This window comes from Anastrepha ludens, chromosome 5 (genome assembly GCF_028408465.1).
Source record: "Anastrepha ludens isolate Willacy chromosome 5, idAnaLude1.1, whole genome shotgun sequence".
In the NCBI taxonomy this organism is placed as follows: Eukaryota; Metazoa; Arthropoda; class Insecta; order Diptera; family Tephritidae; genus Anastrepha; species Anastrepha ludens.
Genome location: NC_071501.1, coordinates 109,416,465 through 109,436,405, shown reverse-complemented (window position 1 = coordinate 109,436,405; position 19,941 = coordinate 109,416,465). Strand labels below are relative to the sequence as shown.

Genomic DNA, 19,941 nt, shown 5'->3' with positions numbered 1-19,941 from the left:
TATATCATTTAGTTTTAGTCTAATAAAGTGCAAGTCTGAAGTAGATCAAAAAACGCATGGATTTTTGAGAATTTGTTTTCGGGCGCGCTCTTGTGAATTTTCTCCATTTAATGTCTACTGCTAATTTTTTATGTGGAAGAAAACACCCAGTTTTTTTTAGAAACATTTCTGGTACGTAGTTTTGAAGATCATTGAACTTTAGTGTAATAAAATGCAAGTTTTAAGTATATTACATCAAAAATTTCACTGATTTTTGAGAATTTTTTTTCGGACGCTGTCTTGTGCATTTTCTCATTCATGTCATTTAACACCCACTCCACATATTTTTTATATGGAAGAGTACACCCAACACCATCAACAGAAAAAATTGTCAAAAATCAATGCAATGTCTGACCCACTTAAAACTTGCACTCTGTTAAACCAAAATTCAATTATCTATAAAACTGCGTACCAGAAATTTTTCTAGAAATTTTAAATAAAAAGTTTATGTTATGATAAAAATATGCCCAATTTTTAAAAATTTTATACAAAGTTCGGAACTTTGCTTTAACAAGTTTTTGTTGTATTTAACTATACTTTTATAAAGAAATAATTGAAATTAAATAATAAATAAATTAAATAACAATCTGTGTTTTGCACTTTATTTGGACGCTGCTGGTATCTGCGTCGTAGACCTGAGGCCATTTCGAGTAACAATTTGCCATCTGATTTTGTGTTAGGCGGCGCTTGACTGAAGTTTTCCTTCAAAGTGTACTTGTTTCTTGATTTTGTTTTACAAATAGAGAGCGCTACGCTGCATCGGGACGTTGGTTGCTTTTATATTAATTTAGACTTGAAAATTATCCATTGACTGCCAAGGGGAAATTGCTATTAGGGAAAAGTTGTTTCTATCATTTGGGTTCATGTTGACATAATCGAATCATCGAACCCGGCCCCATTTGGCATGCAGTGGAGAATGGAATGGAAGAACGAAAGCTTAGAAAGAAAGTGAAATTATGTTTTACCAAGAGGAAAATTTTCGCCTTTTGTGATGATTAGGAACTGTAAAATTGCAATAATGAGCGATTCTAAGTTACTTCCTCGCAAGGTAAGGCAGCTTTTTAGTCAATTAACCCTGGAATATCATACTTCGTCGAAACGACGACGCAGGTTTTTGTTTTTGGTGTTTCTCTTTACTTTTTATGTTTTTTTGCTGATTTTTTGTATAGCACCAGTGTTTGCTGAACTCTCTTGTACTCTGCATGTACAGCAAGTTCTGTTTGGCTAAGTTTTTGTGCTTGCGTCGTCGAAATGACGAAGTATGATGTTTGTGTAATTTTTAGTGACTTGGCATGTGCTTTAATAGTGTTTATTTTTTATGTAGTTTTTTAGTATTTACTTTAAGGATTAAAATGGCAACTGGTACACGATTAACTGATAAAAAATTGAAATTTTTGCAATTTGCGATGCCGAAATCGAATTGGACGATGATCAAGATCAAAATTTGGAGGATAGCAATATATCAGATGATGAGCTGTTAGAAGAAGATGAATATAGTTCATCAGATGAACCAATCGATTCAGATGACGACGATGTGTCTTTGAACACTTTAATATACTGCCGTTGTCAAAATCGATGTTACATGGAAAAGTTAGACACAAATGGTCGACTATAAAACCTTAGTCTCACCATAATGGATTGAATATCGTGCATCAAGTACGAGGACCTACGCGACAGTGTAATAACATCACGGACGCAGTTGTGCAGTGTTTTCAGATGTCCATAACTAATGAAATTATCAACGAAATAATTCGATGGACAAATGTGGAGATAGCTAATCGAAAATCAATTTCACTTGCCATTACCGATGAGCCACAAAGGAAACTTTTCTTCAACTTCACAACAGGAAATATCATCTCTTATAGGAATATTAGTTTTAACTGCTTTTAAGAGGACCAACATCTATCAGCAGATGTTTGATCGAGCCTATTCAGGTGCTCAATACTTATCCAGAATGACTAAAGCTAGGTATAGATTTCTTTCATCTTGCCTTCGATTTGATGATAAAGCTGTACGCACTCTGCAAGTTGGTGACAAATTTGCCCCAATTAGAAAAGTGTGGGAGATATTTATTCAAAAATGTCGTGACAATTATACTCCCGAACTGTACCTTACAATTGACGAACAGCTGCTGGCATTCGGAGGCAAATGTAGTTTTCGAATGTATCTACATACCTAACAAACCAGCAAAGTATGGCCTAAAAATGGTAATGATTTGTGACAGCGGCACGAAGTATATGATTGATGCTTCCCCATAAACAAAACAAAAATGCCACTTGGTGAGTATTATTGTGAAGGAATTAACAAGAACCGCTTATGGGTCAAACAGAAATATAACAATGGATAAATGGTGCACATCAATTCTCCTTGCAAAGTCTCTTTTATGTGAACCATATAAACTAACGTTAATCGGTACTCTACGTTCAAATAAAAAAGAAATACCCACAGAACTAAAGAATTCTAAAGGACGTAAATGTGGCACATCAATGTTCTGCAACAGCAATGCATTAACGCTACTTTCTTACAAGCCAAAGCCCAACAAAATGGTTTATTTGTTATCATCATGCAATGAAGGAGGAGCAACAAATCCAAATTCTAATAAGCCATGTATGGTAGAATTTTACAATAAAACAAAAGGTGGTGTGGACACTTTTGACCAAATGTGCGCTACTAGGAATTGCTCGTGGAATTGAATGTGGCTTTTATAAATAGTTACGTCATCTATACTTATAATATGTTTCAAGCAAATCTTAAGCCTCTAGACTGCCTTGAGTTTATGAAAAAATTACATTTTTCGCTTATTCAACCACATGTAACTGAGAGACTTCTTGATACGCCAACGTTGAGAAGATCGGTTCGCCATAATATTGCAAATATATTGCCGGCTGATACAGGAATCAATGCCGATATGCGTCAACAACGAAAAAACGAGAAACGAAAAATGTGTGCATTTTGCCCTTCGTTTAAACGACGAATGACTAAGTCAGTTTGCGCAAAGTCAGTTTGTAGAAAAAGCCTGTGTGGGGAGCACAAAGTTGAACTTTGTGCCTCTTGTACAAATTAAAGTCTGAATATTCCAAAAATATATATTTTTTTTAATTCAATACATTAGCTTTAAGAAAGAAAAGAAAGATAAATGAATTTTTTATTTTTTTGTTATTTTTTTAATGTTTTGTTTTTGTTCTGTTTTATACATAAAGCAAATGAAATAGTGATGTGAAATATTTTTGACGTGATAACGTCTTATAATTCGATTTAACAGGCTGCACGCACGAAAAAATGTGTCGTTACCTTGCTCATTAGTGTTACCTTGCTCTTTAGTGTTACCTTGCTCTTTAGTGTTACCTTGCTCATTAGTGTTACCTTGCTCATTAGTGTTACCTTGCTCATATGTAGTTACCTTGCTCATTGCCGTTACCTTGCTCATTTGTCGTTACCTTGCTCATTGCATTGCATGAACTGCAAACGAAAGCGCGGAACGAACGACAAAGCAAACAAAGCAAACGAACGGCAACGTTCGACATCTTGCTCTCTCCTACTTAAGTGAGCGTATATATGTATGTATATGCGCATATGTACATATATAAATTCACGTATTTGTATTTGCATATGCCTTCTTATTGATTATTATTAATTTGATTTACTTGAAGAATTTAAAATAAAACCAAGTTTGTTAATAATACCTGTTGTTTTAATGTTATAATTATTAATTTTTTTATTATATATCAAGGAAAAAATGTATTTTAATATTTACCATATACCTTATAAGATATGTTGTCTATACTAATATTATAAAGAGGAAAACTTTGTTTGTTTGTAATGAATAGGCTCAAAACTACTGGACCAATTTTAAAAATTCTTTCACCATTCGAAAGCTACATCATCCACGAGTAACATGGATTATATTTTATTTTGGAAATAGGGCTCGAGATAAAGGTCACAACGTGGACCCGGGTAACCTTCGGATGTGTATGTACAATATGGGTATCAAATGGAAGCTGTTGGCGAATGCTTTAGTCCAGAGTATTTTTCATGCCGCTCCGTGACTAGGGTCTCGAGATAGAGACCAAAACGGGGACCCTAGAATGTGTTTGTACAATATGGATATCAAATTGAAGCTGTTGGTGAATGCTTTAGTACAGAGTATTTTTCATGCCGCTCCGTGACTGGGGTCTCGAGATATAGAACAAAACGTGGACCCGGGTAACCTTTGGTTGTGTATGTACAATATGGGTATCAAATGAAAGCTGTTGGTGAATGCTTTATGATATGTTATGTTATGTTATGTTATGTTATGTTATGTTATGTTATGTTATGTTATGTTATGTTATGTTATGTTATGTTATGTTATGTTATGTTATGTTATGTTATGTTATGTTATGTTATGTTATGTTATGTTATGTTAAAGTATATTATGTTATGTTAATGTTAACTCATTCTCTATATCCATACAAAATATCTATCAAACAAATAAAATTAAAATTTTCTTTTGAAAAATGCAACCATTCAATCAGTATTTTCTTATGACGTTATCACGTTAAACTATCGTCAGTAAACCGACTTTACAGACAACCTCTTTTTTTTTTAATAAATAATATTGAAAAACTAAACTTTTTTTGTCTTATTTATATTTTAATGAAAATACATTAAACAAAATTTATTAATAAAATTTAAATCACTTTTTTAAACAGGAGACATCCGTTGTGACCTTTTAAATATTATCGTAGTCGATTCGACGAAGTGTGATGTTAACGTATTAAAAATAAGTATGATATTCTAGGGTTAAGGAATACGTTTAGATGTTCTGGTGTGCTCGCCAAACTTGCCGGACTGAAAGGCGAAACACAGGTGTACATGTTTTTTTTTTGCTTACATTTTCATCAAAATCGTTCTGTATCTATTTCACTTTAATTATAAGAAGCTATACGTATTTACTGCCTGTGAAAAAATATTTGACTGTTAGGCCATCCTGTTGATGTTTTATAAAAGACTTAAAGTCTTACATGCACAACCACGCATCGTAGATAAATAAAAAAAGAAATATATGAGAAATTTGTAAAAAAAATTCAGTATTGTCATGTATTTGAAAAAGCTTTTTTTGAGCTTCAACTTTTTTTGAGTTGAAAATCTAACTTATCTAATCTTATATTTTTATTGGAAAAATTAAGCATAAAGGAAGGAAAAATTAAGCATAAATGAAGGATAACAAAACTTAAGCAACTTTAATTTGATGTGTGACCTGTTTTAGTTAATGAACTCAATCTCCCGATTTTAGAAATCTTTGCAATCTACCTTTTTTTTAATCCAAAACCGTTATTCGGTAATACATATATCGAAAACTGAGTGACGGAAAAAGAAAAAAATATGTAAATTTTCGGACTCAGCGATCGATTTTTTATAGAAAATTTATAGGGATACTATGGGTAAAAAAATCATGAACTACACTAGTCTACAAGGAAAGGTCGCTGAACACGAAAATGAAATCAATTTGCTATGAATTTTACATTTTCCGTTCAATTTGGGTGGTTTGGGACCGTAAGCTTTCGCAATAAAATTGCCTATGATTTTGAAGGAATTGAATGTTTTTTCGGAATTTTTATGATCCTCCTCTTTTTCTTTAATCCAAAACTGTTATTTGTTATCTGTTAGCTCGAAAACTATGTGGTAGAAAGAAAGTATGTTCTTGAGTAAGGAAAATCTTTAATTACACTAGTCTACAAAGAAAATTTACTTTGTTCAAAATGTGTTTTTTTTAGTCTAATTTGGGCTCGTTGAACACGAAAATGAGTTCAATTTGGGCGCTTTTAAACTACACGTTTTCGTACACCATTTAACTCCTTCTCTATATCCATACAAAATATCTTTCAAACAAATAAAATTAAAATTTTGTTTTGAAATCTGCAATTATTACATCAGTATTTTCTTACGACGTTCTCACGTTAAACTATCGGCAGTAAACCGACTTTACACACATCCTCTTTTTTGTCATAAATTTTATATTTTCTGTTGAATTTGGACGCTCTTAAACTGCACATTTTCGCAATAAAATTGTCCTTCATTTTAAAATGTTAAACATTTTTTTATTTTTACAAAGTTTACTTACTCATAAAAACAGAATGAAAACGGAAAGTTTTGAAAAAAACTTGAATAAGTTAAAATAACATTTAAAAAAATTTTTTTACAAAATTTATAAACTTTTTGAGTGAATAAAACTTAGAAATTTCCGAAAGAGCTTGAAAATGTCATAATGTTTTGAATTCAAATGCCCGTAACTCAAAAATGTATAACTCGATTGACGGAAAAATATTTTAATGCAAAGAGGGGAGAAAAAAGGAAAGGCGATTTTTTTTGAAATTTGTTTGGTAATAACTGAAAATAATGAAAATAGATTTTCTGTCTGTCTCTCGGAAAAGTTTCTTGATAAAAATAAATCAAACTAGTTTTGGAGTCCAGAAACTTCCATTTGCGAGGGTCGTTTAAAAAATCCGCGCAAAAATAAAAACTATGTAATTGGAGTAAACCTTTCTTTAATTTTTCGACATAATCTCTTTTAGGCTTATACACTTCGTCCAACGCTGTTCTAGTTTGCCCAGGTCTAAAAAATAGCCATACGTTTCTGCAATCACCTCCACCGAGTTACCATTCTTTAAGAAAATATTTGTATACTGGAGCTATTTCTAAAGCTGTTTTATTAGTAGCACTATTGTTACATGGGCCATTTTCATTTCCAGTTCATGAAAATAAGTACCGCTGGCTTATGCCAGTCATGCAAAAATACAAAAAAAAGACACAAAAAAAACCCCACAACTTAACATTGCTGGTCCCTCATTTTGTAAATACAGAACTGTAGGCTGGCTAACTTCTCCACAATTTTAAAAGTCATATTTTAATGGTGGCTGTCCTTCAACAAGGCTAGCCAAGTTATCAACCCTTGAATTGCCACTTTTTTATAAATAGTTTCAAAACATTAAAGCGCGAACAATCCAATAGCTCTCTAAATAAATAAGTAAACTAAGATGTAGTAACTAGAAAACAGTGCTAACTGTTTTGCATAATTTTTAAATGTTATGACATACTTTTGTTTCCCTACAATTAAGCTAATAAACGTAACCACTTTGGGCAATTTTGCACATTTTTGGCAATAAGTGCCAGCACTCAATAGGCCGGTAAACATTTGCCAAAATACTATACTAAATAAATATGTACACATTTACATATGCACACATACATTTGTACAAACATTTGGGTGCATGTAAGGACGCTTGCCTCTATTGCGCGTGCATGAGAATGCAGGCCGAAGCAGCAGAAACTACTAAAAGTAAAGAAACAGAAAAAAAAATGGTGAAGCAGCGCTGGGTTACTCATAACTTTTGCTAAGCATTTACTATGTATGTATGTATGTATGCATGAGTGTGTGTGTGGTTTTCTTGTTGTCTACCGATGTGCCATTTTCATGGTAACACAAAGTGTGTCAGGGAAGTGTTAATGCAAAAAGTAATAAGAAGAAAAAAAATCAGAGATGGCCACACACAAACAAATGCTGCTGCTCGCCAAGACCAGCTTCTGCCAGCTACTGAGCGGTTAATCAATGATTTCTGCGCTGTTTTTCGCAAGCAATGAATCTGTTACTTATTGTACGGCCTAGCATTTACGTTTCTATGCATATGAAATGCTAGTGAATGGTACTAAGTAGCAGGCTTTGTGGTAGTTTTCATGAAACTCGAATAAAAGTAATTAAATTTTTACTGTGTGAAAATGTAAACTTTTTGTTAGGCCAAGTAAAAATTTCTGAGCATTTTTTCGCTTTATTGCGATGATGAAATTTACACAATTAAGATAATCAAATTGAAGTCAAATATGCATACTTTTATTCAGCCACTTTTGCATATATTTTGTACGTATATTTTTAAGGTATTTTAGAGCTTCGCGAATGAAGAAGACTCCGCTTGCATTGGAAAACAACTTGACTAGCTCATTTTCTGAAAACTCTCTTGAAGCCAGTTTTCTAACATGAAAAAAAATATTGCAAACACCTGAAAAGATGATAATGGCTTGGTGGCAGAGTGCGATAGAGTCTCACATCCAAGCTCTCGAACCTTTTGCCGCGTTCTTAAAACTGTGTGCGGCCAGGCGCTGTCTTGAGGTAACATAACACAACTACTATTCCATAAATCTGGTAAATTCTGCTCGATTACCTGCTTCAATCTGATTAGCTATTAACAGTAAAGAGCCAAATTGAGTTCTATGGCAGCTCATAGTGAGTGATTCGCTTTCACTTCCATAAAAAAAAACATACCACAAAATCTTTGTGATCATTATTTTGGGCTTGGCGCTAATGATGACCAGTATACCGCGGCTTAACCACTATTTTCCCAGGCTAGTGTTCTTGTATGTAATCAGTTTTCCATCATCAGTTCTTCTCCGCTCCAAATGTGAGTTCACTTTATAATTCGTTCAATAAAAAAATGCAAGCGTTAATTAAATCCAAAAGTTTTTTGTGAATCAATGCGTGTGGCACTCATACATCGAGCGTTTTCCTGTGAGCAAGTCAAGGAAACATGATATTACCTTAAATGATGATAACCTTCAGCGACCTCTATTCGAATTCGAAAGTGGCGCCAGCAAGATGAAGTGGGCAACCGCGGTAATAGCGCAGATATACCAAATCTAGTCTTCAACCATCTGCGATCCTTCTGGCAGAAAAATGTTAAACACAGATGGCGCAGTAAGAAGGCGTTGTTCCTAAGGAACGGCAGGTAGGCATTCCCACTACTTAGGACTGGTAGCGGCAGGTTGATCACCTGTCAGAAATCAAAATTGATTAACGAAACCAAACCCAGTTGAGGCCCTATGCTCCTGAGAGGAGTGAAGAAGGAAAAAATGGTAATATCGAGCGAGCATTTCCGATGTACTATAAATTGGCAGTTTATCATAAAGGGTGGTTAAATTTCAGGGGCCGATGTTGAACGTGAACCACACCCAAACGTTAAGCTTTTTCTGCATTTCATTTGACATTTTTCAATTGCAGATTAACTGAATTTGAGCTGCGGAAAGCTTTTTGACCATTTCAAGCGTCGTCAATGGTCAGAAAGGTGGCAGGAAATGGCAACAGTGAATGACCAATTTTCGAAGTAAATCATCTTCAGTGATGAGGCACATTTTCACCTCAGTGGGTTCGTCAATAAGCTGAATTGCCCCATTTGGACGAATGATAATCCAGGAGTGATTGCCGAAAAACCAATGCACCCACAAAGAGTGACTGTTTGGTGCGATTTATGGGCCGGAGGCATCATTGGGCCGAATTTTTTCCAAAATGAGGCCGGTCCGGCAGTTACTGTGAATAGTGTTCGCTATTGTGAGATGATAACGAACTTTTTATGGCCCGAATTGGAAGATATGGATGTGGACGATATGTGGTTTCAAAAGGACGGTGCCACTTGTCACACAGCTAACGAAACAATGGCTCTTTTGCGTGCAAAATTTGATGGCCGAATAATCTCACGTCGCGGTGATGTCAATTAGCCGCCAAGATCATGTAAGTTGACACCGTTGGACTTCTTTCTTTGGGGTTATTTGAAAGAAAAAGTGTACGTCGATAAGCCAGCAACAATTCAATCAAAGATGAGATAACTCCGCACATTAACGGCATAGAACCTCAACTATGCCTCAGCGTCATCGAAAATTTGGACCATCGGATGGAGGTGTGCCGCCGAGGTCGCGGCGGCTATTTGGCCAATGTTTTATCCTACACGTAATTGAGCTATACCAATATTATCATAGTAAGGAGAAATTACAACAATTTCCTGAAAAAGTTCTATTTTATTTTAAATCAATATCGGCCCTTGAAACTGAACCACCCTTTATATAAAAATGAATGTTTGTCTGTATGTCATCGAAGAACTCAAAAACTACTGAGCCCATTATTACAAAAATTGGTATTGTATTGTATTTTTTCACGGAGAAGGTGGAAGAATATGCTCATTGATGCCACTCGCTACCAGGTGGCGCTGCAGATGCATCGGCTGAAAATTGTGCAAAACAATTATTGGATATAGGAAATGGGCGAATGGAAATTGATGAATCTACACAATGTATCACCCTGCCAGCAAACTTCTGTAAGATCACAGAAAGCATCGACGAATTGGTGCAAAAAGTTTTCCGAAACATTGCACAAAACTACAAAAACCATCAGTGGCTCAGTACGCGTGCTATATTAACAGCCAAAAACATCGATGTCAATACCATCAACTTCACCATTCAGCATGGAATACCCAGTGAAACGACAACATATAAGTCCATCGATACTGTGGAGGATCAAGACGAAGTTGTCAACTATCCAACTGAATTCTTGGATTCGCTTTATTTGCCAGGCATGCCGCCGCACGTTCTTATATTGAAAATTGGCGTACTCATCATTCTTCTTCGAAACATACAGTTTGTCAAGAATATCTTTGCATAGTGAAGAAAAATGTAAAATTTTAGCTTTGATCGACAATTTTCTTTTTCCCATACAAATATTGCGCGTTCGTGTATGTGCGTGTTCGCGTTGAAGGATCTAATGCGTTCACACAAAAGTGATAATATCGTGAACCCGACCAAATTGTAAAGTTAAAAAATGTAAGAGCTATAGATTTGATTGGCTTCGCAATACTCTTTCTTTTGGTTTAGTTTAAGAACGAGTTAAGGAATGATTTCATTCACAAATAGTTAAATGAAATCTAAGAATAATCATGCAGGGCTGAACAAAACCAAACATATTTTAAGAATACCAAAAGGTAAACATATTTTGCATGATCTACGGAGCAATCATAACCCATTTGGTGGTGCAATGATTTTATTAGCAGGAGATTTTCGTCAAACATTGCCAGTGATTCCAATATCAACGTCAGCTGATGAACTCAATGCATGTTTAAAGTCCTCCAATTTGTGGAAACATGTCAAGGTATTACGCTTAAGCAAGAATATGCGTGTCGAGTTGCAAAATGACCAATATGGAGACATATTTTCTAAGCAACTCATTGACATTGGTAATGGCGAGTTTCCTATAGACACCTTGACTGGTTGCATTAACTTTCCTCAAAGTTTTTGTATGTTAACTCGATCAAAATATGAACTTATTCAAAAGGTGTTTTCGGATGTTGCTCAAAATAACAGAAACCATGATTGGTTGAGCGAACGGGCAATATTGGCTGCAAAAAACATAGATGTAAACGAATTAAATTTCAAAATTCAAGAACAAATTACAGGCGAATTGAGGATATATAAACCAGTTAATTCGACTACAAACCAAGATGATGTCGTCACCTATACGCCTGAATTTTTAAACTCGCTGGATTTACCAGGATTGTCACCTCAAAATCTTCAATTAAAGGTTGGATCGGTAGTTATAATGATGAGAAATATCAACTAACCGCGACTTTGCAACGGCACACGGTTAGGGATAAAAAAATTATTGAATAACGTGATAAAAGCAACTATACTGAAAGGAAAGTATAAAGGAGAAGACGTTTTGATACCACGCATCCCAATGATTCCGACTGATGTGCCATTTGAATTTAAACTACTACAGTTTCCAGTGCGGCTTGCTTTTGCTATGCCCATAAATAAGTCTCAGGGACAATCATTGGGTGTTTGTGGTATTAGTCTAGAAAACCCCTGTTTCTCACATGGTCAATTGTATGTTGCCTGTTCCCGTGTAGGAAAACCCTCAGATTTGATCGTATATTCACCAGGTAATCAAGCAAAAAACATCGTATATCATAAAGCGCTACAATAAAAATAAAACAGATTTTGGTTAATAATTATGATTCACTTGATTTAATATACAATAAAGCGATTACTGAAATACGTACGTACTTTATAAATATTTTTCACCTTTAGGTCCCCACTATCCCTTTAGATTATTTTTCAATCACGTTTGAACCTTAAGTTCCCCTCTTAGTTTGAAGCCTTTTGGCAGGCATCCTAGTCGGGGTTTTTAGTGGGTCCCAAAAGGGTGGCCGAATTTCGAGAAAGCGAACATACTTAGGTCTCTTGAGCTGACTCTTTTCTTTAATTCTCCTGAACAGAACCGTCACCACAATGATAGGGCGGTGTGTGAGGGTCAGCAGAGTAAAAAAAATCTTATGGTCGAAATATAAACTGCCACATTCAAAATCTCTTTGACAGAACGAAGTCTGGTATTTTTATAAAAAAAATAAAAATTAAGTGAATAGTCAAAACTTTGCAATATGTCGCGCTGCTATTATTCTGAGCACAGGCAGACATGTATCGTGCATTATTATTGTAAATAAATCTACACTTATATGATTTAAATAAACAAAAAATATTGCTTACTAGTTCATTAAATTTGTGTTAATCCGCGCGCACCAAAAAAGCGCACACAACCATAAAATATGTACCTGTAAGCAAATCACAATCGTCATATTTTTAATGCATTTCCTCATTTTCTTTGCCAAGGTTAATTGGCATGCGGGTCGCATAGGCATTTATGTGCGTTTTATTTACTAAAAGTATTTCTCAACTAAATGGATGCGCTAAACCGAAAGTTCACGAACCGCAAAAAAAAAGAAATACATATCAGAGGCGCAACGTAAATAAATACATTTGCACATACACATAAATCATATACATACATACAGATAGCACATACACCCATAAATCATATGAAATATAAATGCACGTGTGTTGGTAATGGAGCGTAAATGCCTATGAATACGTCACAAAATTCGGTCGTTGCATGCCACCAACTGCCGGGCATCAGTCATCAACCGCCGTCAGCCACTTAGCGACCATTAACCGTCTGCTTCGGGTGCCGCTCAGACAATTTTTTTTGCATATTTAAGGCCTATTTGACCATAATTGGCGTCTCGAGTGTTTTATTGTTGGATTTTTATTTTTTGTTTTCTTTAATTTCTATTTTATTTTCATTTTAGTTTTGTGTTTTTTGTACTGATTTTTTTTTGCATTTAATATTTATTTAGGTTTGATTTTTGCTCGCCAGACAAGCCTTCCTCCTCCACCTACACCTGAATCGGCAAGCGTAATTTCTTTGCGTTCGCTCGCTTGTTGACCGATTGATAGATGGATGTGTGGCAATATGTCTGAGCGTTGGCATTTCTAACGTGATTATATATAATTTTATAGCTGCAGTTTTTGTAGTTGCGGTGGTTCACATATATGTATATGTAAATTAGCATATTTATTTTTTATTGTTTGGGTTTTGTTTTTTGTTTTTTTTTGTGTGTTTTTTTTTTTTTTTGTTTGTGTTGCTGAATTATTTTATTTTTTTAAAGAAAAAAGTACTGGGTATTTAGTTTTGTGTTTCCACAACTTTCATTCTAGCAGCTGATTCTGACTCTTAAACAACTTGAGCGGCAGGTGGTGTATAAATTAGTTTCGCACGTCTGTACGTTTTTGCGACTGTTCATGCAAACGAAAATTTGGTAGATTATTCTAGTAGATGTTTAACCGAAAATTATACACTATTTGAACTCTGATACCATAATACGTATTGCTTTTAAGTAACTTTACCATTTCAGCTATACAAAAATTTTATAGTCCAGTAGCTTCTACACAGAAAAAGCCGGTTTCGGCAGAAATTTGAAAATATTGGCCAAAGTTCGTCTCGATTTCAGTGATGTTCGGTCGTTCTCTAGTTGATATGAATATAAATACTATATTTCTTACAAAGTAAAACTACTTATGCGAATTTAGAACTATTTTTATTTTTTAATTTTTTTATTTTGCGTTTTTATTCATTTTCGAGAAATCAAGGATTACAGTTAAAGGTTAAGTTAAGGTTATAATAATGCGATTTAAATAAAATATGCGCCGTTTTGTTCGATGACGAGTTCCCAACGAGATGCCAACTTCATAATGCCCCTCTTATAGAAGCTCGCTTCCCTATTGTCAAAAAACTTGGAGAGCCAATTTTCACAGGACTCTCTTGTGGCAACTTCCGACTACCAAGCTCGTTCGCCCTGGACAGAAATAGGTGGTAATCACTTGCTGCGAGATCCGGACTATACGGTGGATGCAAAAGAACCGCCCATCCGAGCTCCCGGAGCTTCTGGCGCGTCACCAAAGATGTGTGTGGCCTGGCGTTGTCCTGATGGAAGACAATTCGGCCTCTGTTGATCAAAGATCTTCGATCACCTCTGCACCAGAACGAAAACGTTGAAACCATCATTGTGCGGAGGAAATGGAAACTGTTTCGGGTCCATAAACTGCACAAATTTTATTGGCAGCATGAGATGCATTTTTGCCTTTATCGTAGTAGTACTGTAAGATATGCCGTATTTTCTCTTTATTTTGCCCCATGTTTGCGACGCTATAACTCACGAACGACTAAAAGCAAACAACAATTAATCAAAAACGTGTTAGCACGTGAAAAGAGCTTTCCAAAAAGCTCTAGCGTGAACCGATGCGACGAATACAACTAGAACTACACGCTTGCAAAGACAAGCTTGCGGAAATACCGCAAGACTTTTTTGACAACCTTTATTAAAAACAATTTATTTTGAGAAACTCAAAAACACGAGATAAACATATACATAGGTAAATATTAGTTTTAAGAAATTAATAAAAAAAATTAACAGTCAACAGTCGCATGAGTTTTGAAAAAGTGCTGAGATTTTTTTTTTAACTTTTTAAATTTTTTCATATTTTTTTAAATTTTTTTAAATTAACGCAAAGCGTTTTTTTAATTAATTTTAAGTCTCGACATTCTCGACTTTCAATTATATATATTTATACGAGGTGTGTTAGAAAAGTATCGCAGATTTTGTGTTTTTAAAAAATTATTTATTTATTCATTATTTTCTATTTCGTCCCTTCAAAGTAATCCCCATGAGATATTATGCACTTGTGCCAACGATCATTCCAATCTTCGAAGTACTTCAAAAAGTAATTTTTTGGATCTTATTCAGCTCCTCCTTCGATCGCGTCGTCCTTTCATGGGCCTCTTCAGTTTCGGGAACAAGAAAAAGTAACAGGGGGCCAGATCTGGGGAATACGGAGGCTGTGGCCTCATTAGTGTGTTGTTTTTAGCCAAAAAGTCGCGCACAAGCAACGTTGTGTGAGCAGGGGCATTATCGTGATGCAGGAACCAATTTTTGTTCTTCCAAAATCCGGGCGTTTTTGGTTGCGTTGCGCATAACTTGCAGGTAATACCATTCCTTATGGACCGTTTTACCCTGTGGCAAGAACTCATGATGCACAATGCCCCTGCAATCGAAGAAAACGGTAAGCAAAACTTTTACATTCAACCGAACTTGGCGCGCTTTTGATTATTGACTTTGGTTTCCACGTCATAACCATAAACCCACGATTCCTCACCAGTTATAGTCCTCTGGAGCAAATTTGGGTCGACGCGGACAGAGTCCAGCATCCATTAGCAATGTTCATGCGATGCTGCTTTTGGTCGGAATTGAGCAGTTTTGGTAGGAATTTAGCGGCGACCCGTCTCATGCCCAAATCATTAAAAAAATCGAATGGCACAAGCCAATCGATATATCTAGGTCCTCAGAAGTTCTCTAACGGTGATTCGACGATTGGCCAATACCATTTTCTTCACTTCATCAATTTTTTCGTCTGTTGTTGAAGTGCTCGGGCGTCCGGCACGCTATTCGTCGTTCACATCTTCTCGGCCTTCTGAGAACATTTTGCACCACCGATAAACGTTGCTTTGGTCCAAGGTAGCTTCTCCGTATGACACACTCAACATTCGGAAGGTGTTCGAGCACTTAATTTCGTTTTTCACACAAAATTTGATACAGGTTCTTTGACCTTTTTGAATAGGTAAAAATCGAAGATGAGCCGAAACACGTGCAAACAAAGCAGCTGTCAACAACTAACTGAACATTCAAAATGGCCGAACTCGTCGACATTAAGGAGAGACATGAATAACAACATAGCGCCACAAAAAAATTGAAATTCGATATACGTAACCTGCGAAAATTCAAAATTCGCGATACTTTTTGAACACACCTCGTATATATAAAATTTTCGCGTACACCCTTTCTGGGTGTTTGGTCGAGCTCCTCCTCCTATTGATGGCATGCGTCTTGATGTTGTTCCACACAAATGGAGGGACCTACAGTTTCAAGCCGGCTCCGAATGCCAGATATTTTTTTATGAGGAGCTTTTGCATGGCAGAAATACACTCGGAGGCTTTCCATTGCCTGCCGGGAGACGACGGCTGTTAGAAAAAACTTTTTCTTCATTTTGGTGTTTCACCGAGATTCGAACCTACGTACTCTCTGAACTCGGAATGGTAGTCACGCACCAACCCATTCGGCACAACGGCCACCAGTTATGCTCAAACGAAATTTTGGATTTCTTATATCCATTTTTCCAATAAAAATATGTAAACAAAATCTCAAAAAACGTTTATTTTTTTTTTTTTTAATATAATACAGGGTGGGCCAAATAGCGTTTGCTTTTTGAATGACCTATTTTTTGAGAATGGTAACACAAATGACATTTCAAATGTGTTCATAATTTACTTAAAGGTTTGACATTTACGAAATGGGACGCTATACGTTTGAACAAAATTGGGAAATATTGAAAACCTATTTCCAAAGTGGTGAGTCTTCTTCTTCTTTTCAGAATTACATCGGTGGCTACGTCAATAAGCAAAATTGTCGGATTTGGGGCTCAAAAAATCCACACGTTACTGTAGAGAGGCAAATGCATCCACAACGAGTCACTGTTTGGTGCGGTTTTTGGTCTGGCGGCATCATCGGGCAATTTTTTTTTTCGAAAATGAGCGAGGAGCCGCGGTTACAGTAAATGGCGAGCGTTACCGTGACATGCTCAACGAGTTGTTTTCAAAAATTGAAGAGGATGACATGGACGACATTTGGTTTTAACAGAACGGCGCAACTTGTCACACTGCCAAAGTTACACTCGAACCTTTGGCTACCGTTTTTGAAAACCGAATAATCAGCCGAAATTCCGATATCAATTGGTCGCCTCGGAGCTGTGATTTAAGCCCGTTGTACTATTTTTTGTGGGGAGCCGTTAAGGACAAATGCTATGCGAACCATCCAGAGGTGGTTGATGCTTTAAAACACGAAATCGAAGTTGCCATTCATGAAATTGGAGCCCAAACAATCGAAAATGTGCTTAAAAATTGGGTTGATCGAATGGCCTGCTGTAAAGCCAGTCGTGGCAGTTATTTGAACGATATTATTTTTCATTCATAAATGGCAATGCTCAATCCTCAAAATAAAAGAAAAAGTTTGAAAAAATATTGATTCGTTTTTTTTTTTATAGCCGATTCAAAAAGCAAATTTTACTTGGCCCACCCTATATATATAATTTTATTTTATGTTAAAAATAAATCCTTCTTTTAATTTTTCCAAATTTGGCCAATTTGAACAATGTTTTTGTATATTTTCATGAAATTTTCTCTTTAAAATGATGCCTAACTGCTTGTTTTCACCGATGAAAATATTTTGAATAAAAATTCTAACATTTTTTTAAACTTATTAAATTAAAAAAAATTTAATGAAGTTGTTTCCAAACTTCGACACTTTTGATTTTATTTTTGAATTATGCTAAATTAAAGTGTGAATTTTCGTTTATTTTCGAATTTGTTATATTAAAAATAATTCTTTTTGGTCTAAGGTGGGAATTAATATTACCTTACAACAGATTGCATTTATAGCGGACTCTCAACAACATTCGCCTGATAACTATTTAGTTTAGCCCTTCAGAGTTCAATTAGGCTTTGGTGCTTAAATATCAAAAAAAAAAAAAAGAATAATAATAATAAGGAAAATAAAATTTAATACAATAAATTATTGCTCAAAAGAAAATGACAACTTTACGAAGTATTTTCCACTGCCTTGGAAGGTTGCTAAAATCATCGCAATACCCAAACCAAATAACGTCTTTCTCTGAAGCTTCTTCATAAGTTTATTACCATTATTATCTAAACTTTTTGAGAAGCTTATACTTGACCGCCTTGACCCCATACTACAGGCGCGAAACTTATTTCCTTCACACCAATTCCGATTTCGTAGAAAACATTCAACAATAGAACAGGTACGTAGCGAAAGCTTTCGATACTTTAATACTTAAACTTAAACAGTATCTTCCACTCGACTACTATTTGTTAATGAAACGCTATTTAGCAAACAGATACTTTTATGTGAAATATAGAGACAAATACTCTAACATTCAACTCATGGAAGCCGGTGTACCTCAGGGCAGGGTACTAGGGCCTGTACTATATGTGCTGTAAACAGCTGATATTCCCTTGCCTGCAAGTATCGACATGATAGCAACTTTTGCAGATGACACCGTCCTATTGGCAACTCATAAAACCTTAGAAGCAGCAACAAACAAGTTACAACAAATTTTGAACAAAACACTAACATGGTTTAATGCTTGAGGTATACAAACCAATAGTGGCAAAACAATTCATGTATGTAGTTTATTCTAACAAGAAAGTAAGACACAAGAATCTGATAATAAACCACTCACAAATCCCAATAGACACCAAAGCAAGATACCTTGGAATGACTATTGATTCCAAACTTCTTTGGAAAGAACATATCACGTTGAAAAGAAATGAGGTAAAAAACAGATTCCGACAACAGTACTGGCTACTTGGCAGGCGCTCGAAACTGCCATTGCTGAATAAAACCCTTATATACAAAACTGTGATTGTGCCAATCTGGGCATACGGCATAGAAATCTGGGGAACTGCAAGTAAAAGTAACATTAACATTATTCAACTACCACAATCAAAAATACTCAGAATTATAACAAATGCACCTTGGTACGTCCCAAACGAAGATATTCATCGCGACCTCAACATCGATACAGTAGCAGAAATCATCCGCAAACGCAGCACAAATCATATTGTCCGTTTAATGAACCATACAAATACTGGCATGCGGCAACTCCCATCAACAAAAAGGGCAAACTCCAGGCGGCTCAAACGACCAACCCCAACTCAACTGATAACTAGAATAATTTAAAGCTATGTACATACACTTGTAAACTCACCCAAAAACTTAACCAAAATGTATTATTGATAACACTGCGTTACAAAAACGACATTTTTTTCTGTCCTATGAACCAAATATACTTTTTCGGAAAGGGGAGAAAAACTAAAAATACACGTGTATCGGCGATTTTCATGTACACGTCAGAATTTTTTTTTTTATGTATAAAATATAGAGCTCGTAGTCCGCCTGTGTGAAAAACTTTGGATCAATTTTTAACCCTTTTGCCGTGATCCAATCGCGCTGAATTTCTGCAGGCAGACTCGTGGAAATGTTTTTATTATGTAAAATTAAAACAAAAATTGTATCAATTCTCAGATTTTCTTAAATTTTTTTTTTCTAAAAAAACTTGTTTCTAAATTTTCGGCATAACTTGAAGGGACTTCAAATTTATAAACAACTTATTCACCTTTACTGTTTCATACAACACACTCTGTGCCGTTTGTGTGTTTGTTACAGTTCCGGAAGTTCCGATCATCTGACAGTTGCGCTACTAGGAGACGTATACTTTGACAATTGTTTTAAGTTCTGTTCCGCGAAAACGTCTTTCTGTATATTTCATCTTACGAAAAATGCAGTGCCCGACTCGAAATAACTTTTGTTACGTTTGTGGCTTATTCGCACCAAGTAAAAATTTTAAAAATATTACGAAAACAGTGGTTAATTCGTTTCAGAAAATATTCAAGACTGTTTATGTTCCTTACTTGTGGTATACTCGGGAAGTCGTGTGCGACTATTGCTATAGAAATTTATGCAAGTCTACTGATGGAAGGTCAACAATTAAGTACTCTGTACCAACAATTTGGCTATCACGTACGGAGCACAGCAGTGAACTGTGCTACTTTTGTGTAACTTTTACTCAAACTAAAGAGTACCAATA

The 19,941-nt window shown here is 35.5% G+C and overlaps 1 protein-coding gene across 1 annotated transcript in view; it reads right to left on the bottom strand.

Moving 5' to 3' along the window:
• The window catches only part of LOC128864367 (lipase 3), an 85,610-nt gene that overhangs the window by 15,489 nt on the left and 50,180 nt on the right, over window positions 1–19,941 (bottom strand). The gene's annotated exons all lie outside the window — the stretch shown is intronic.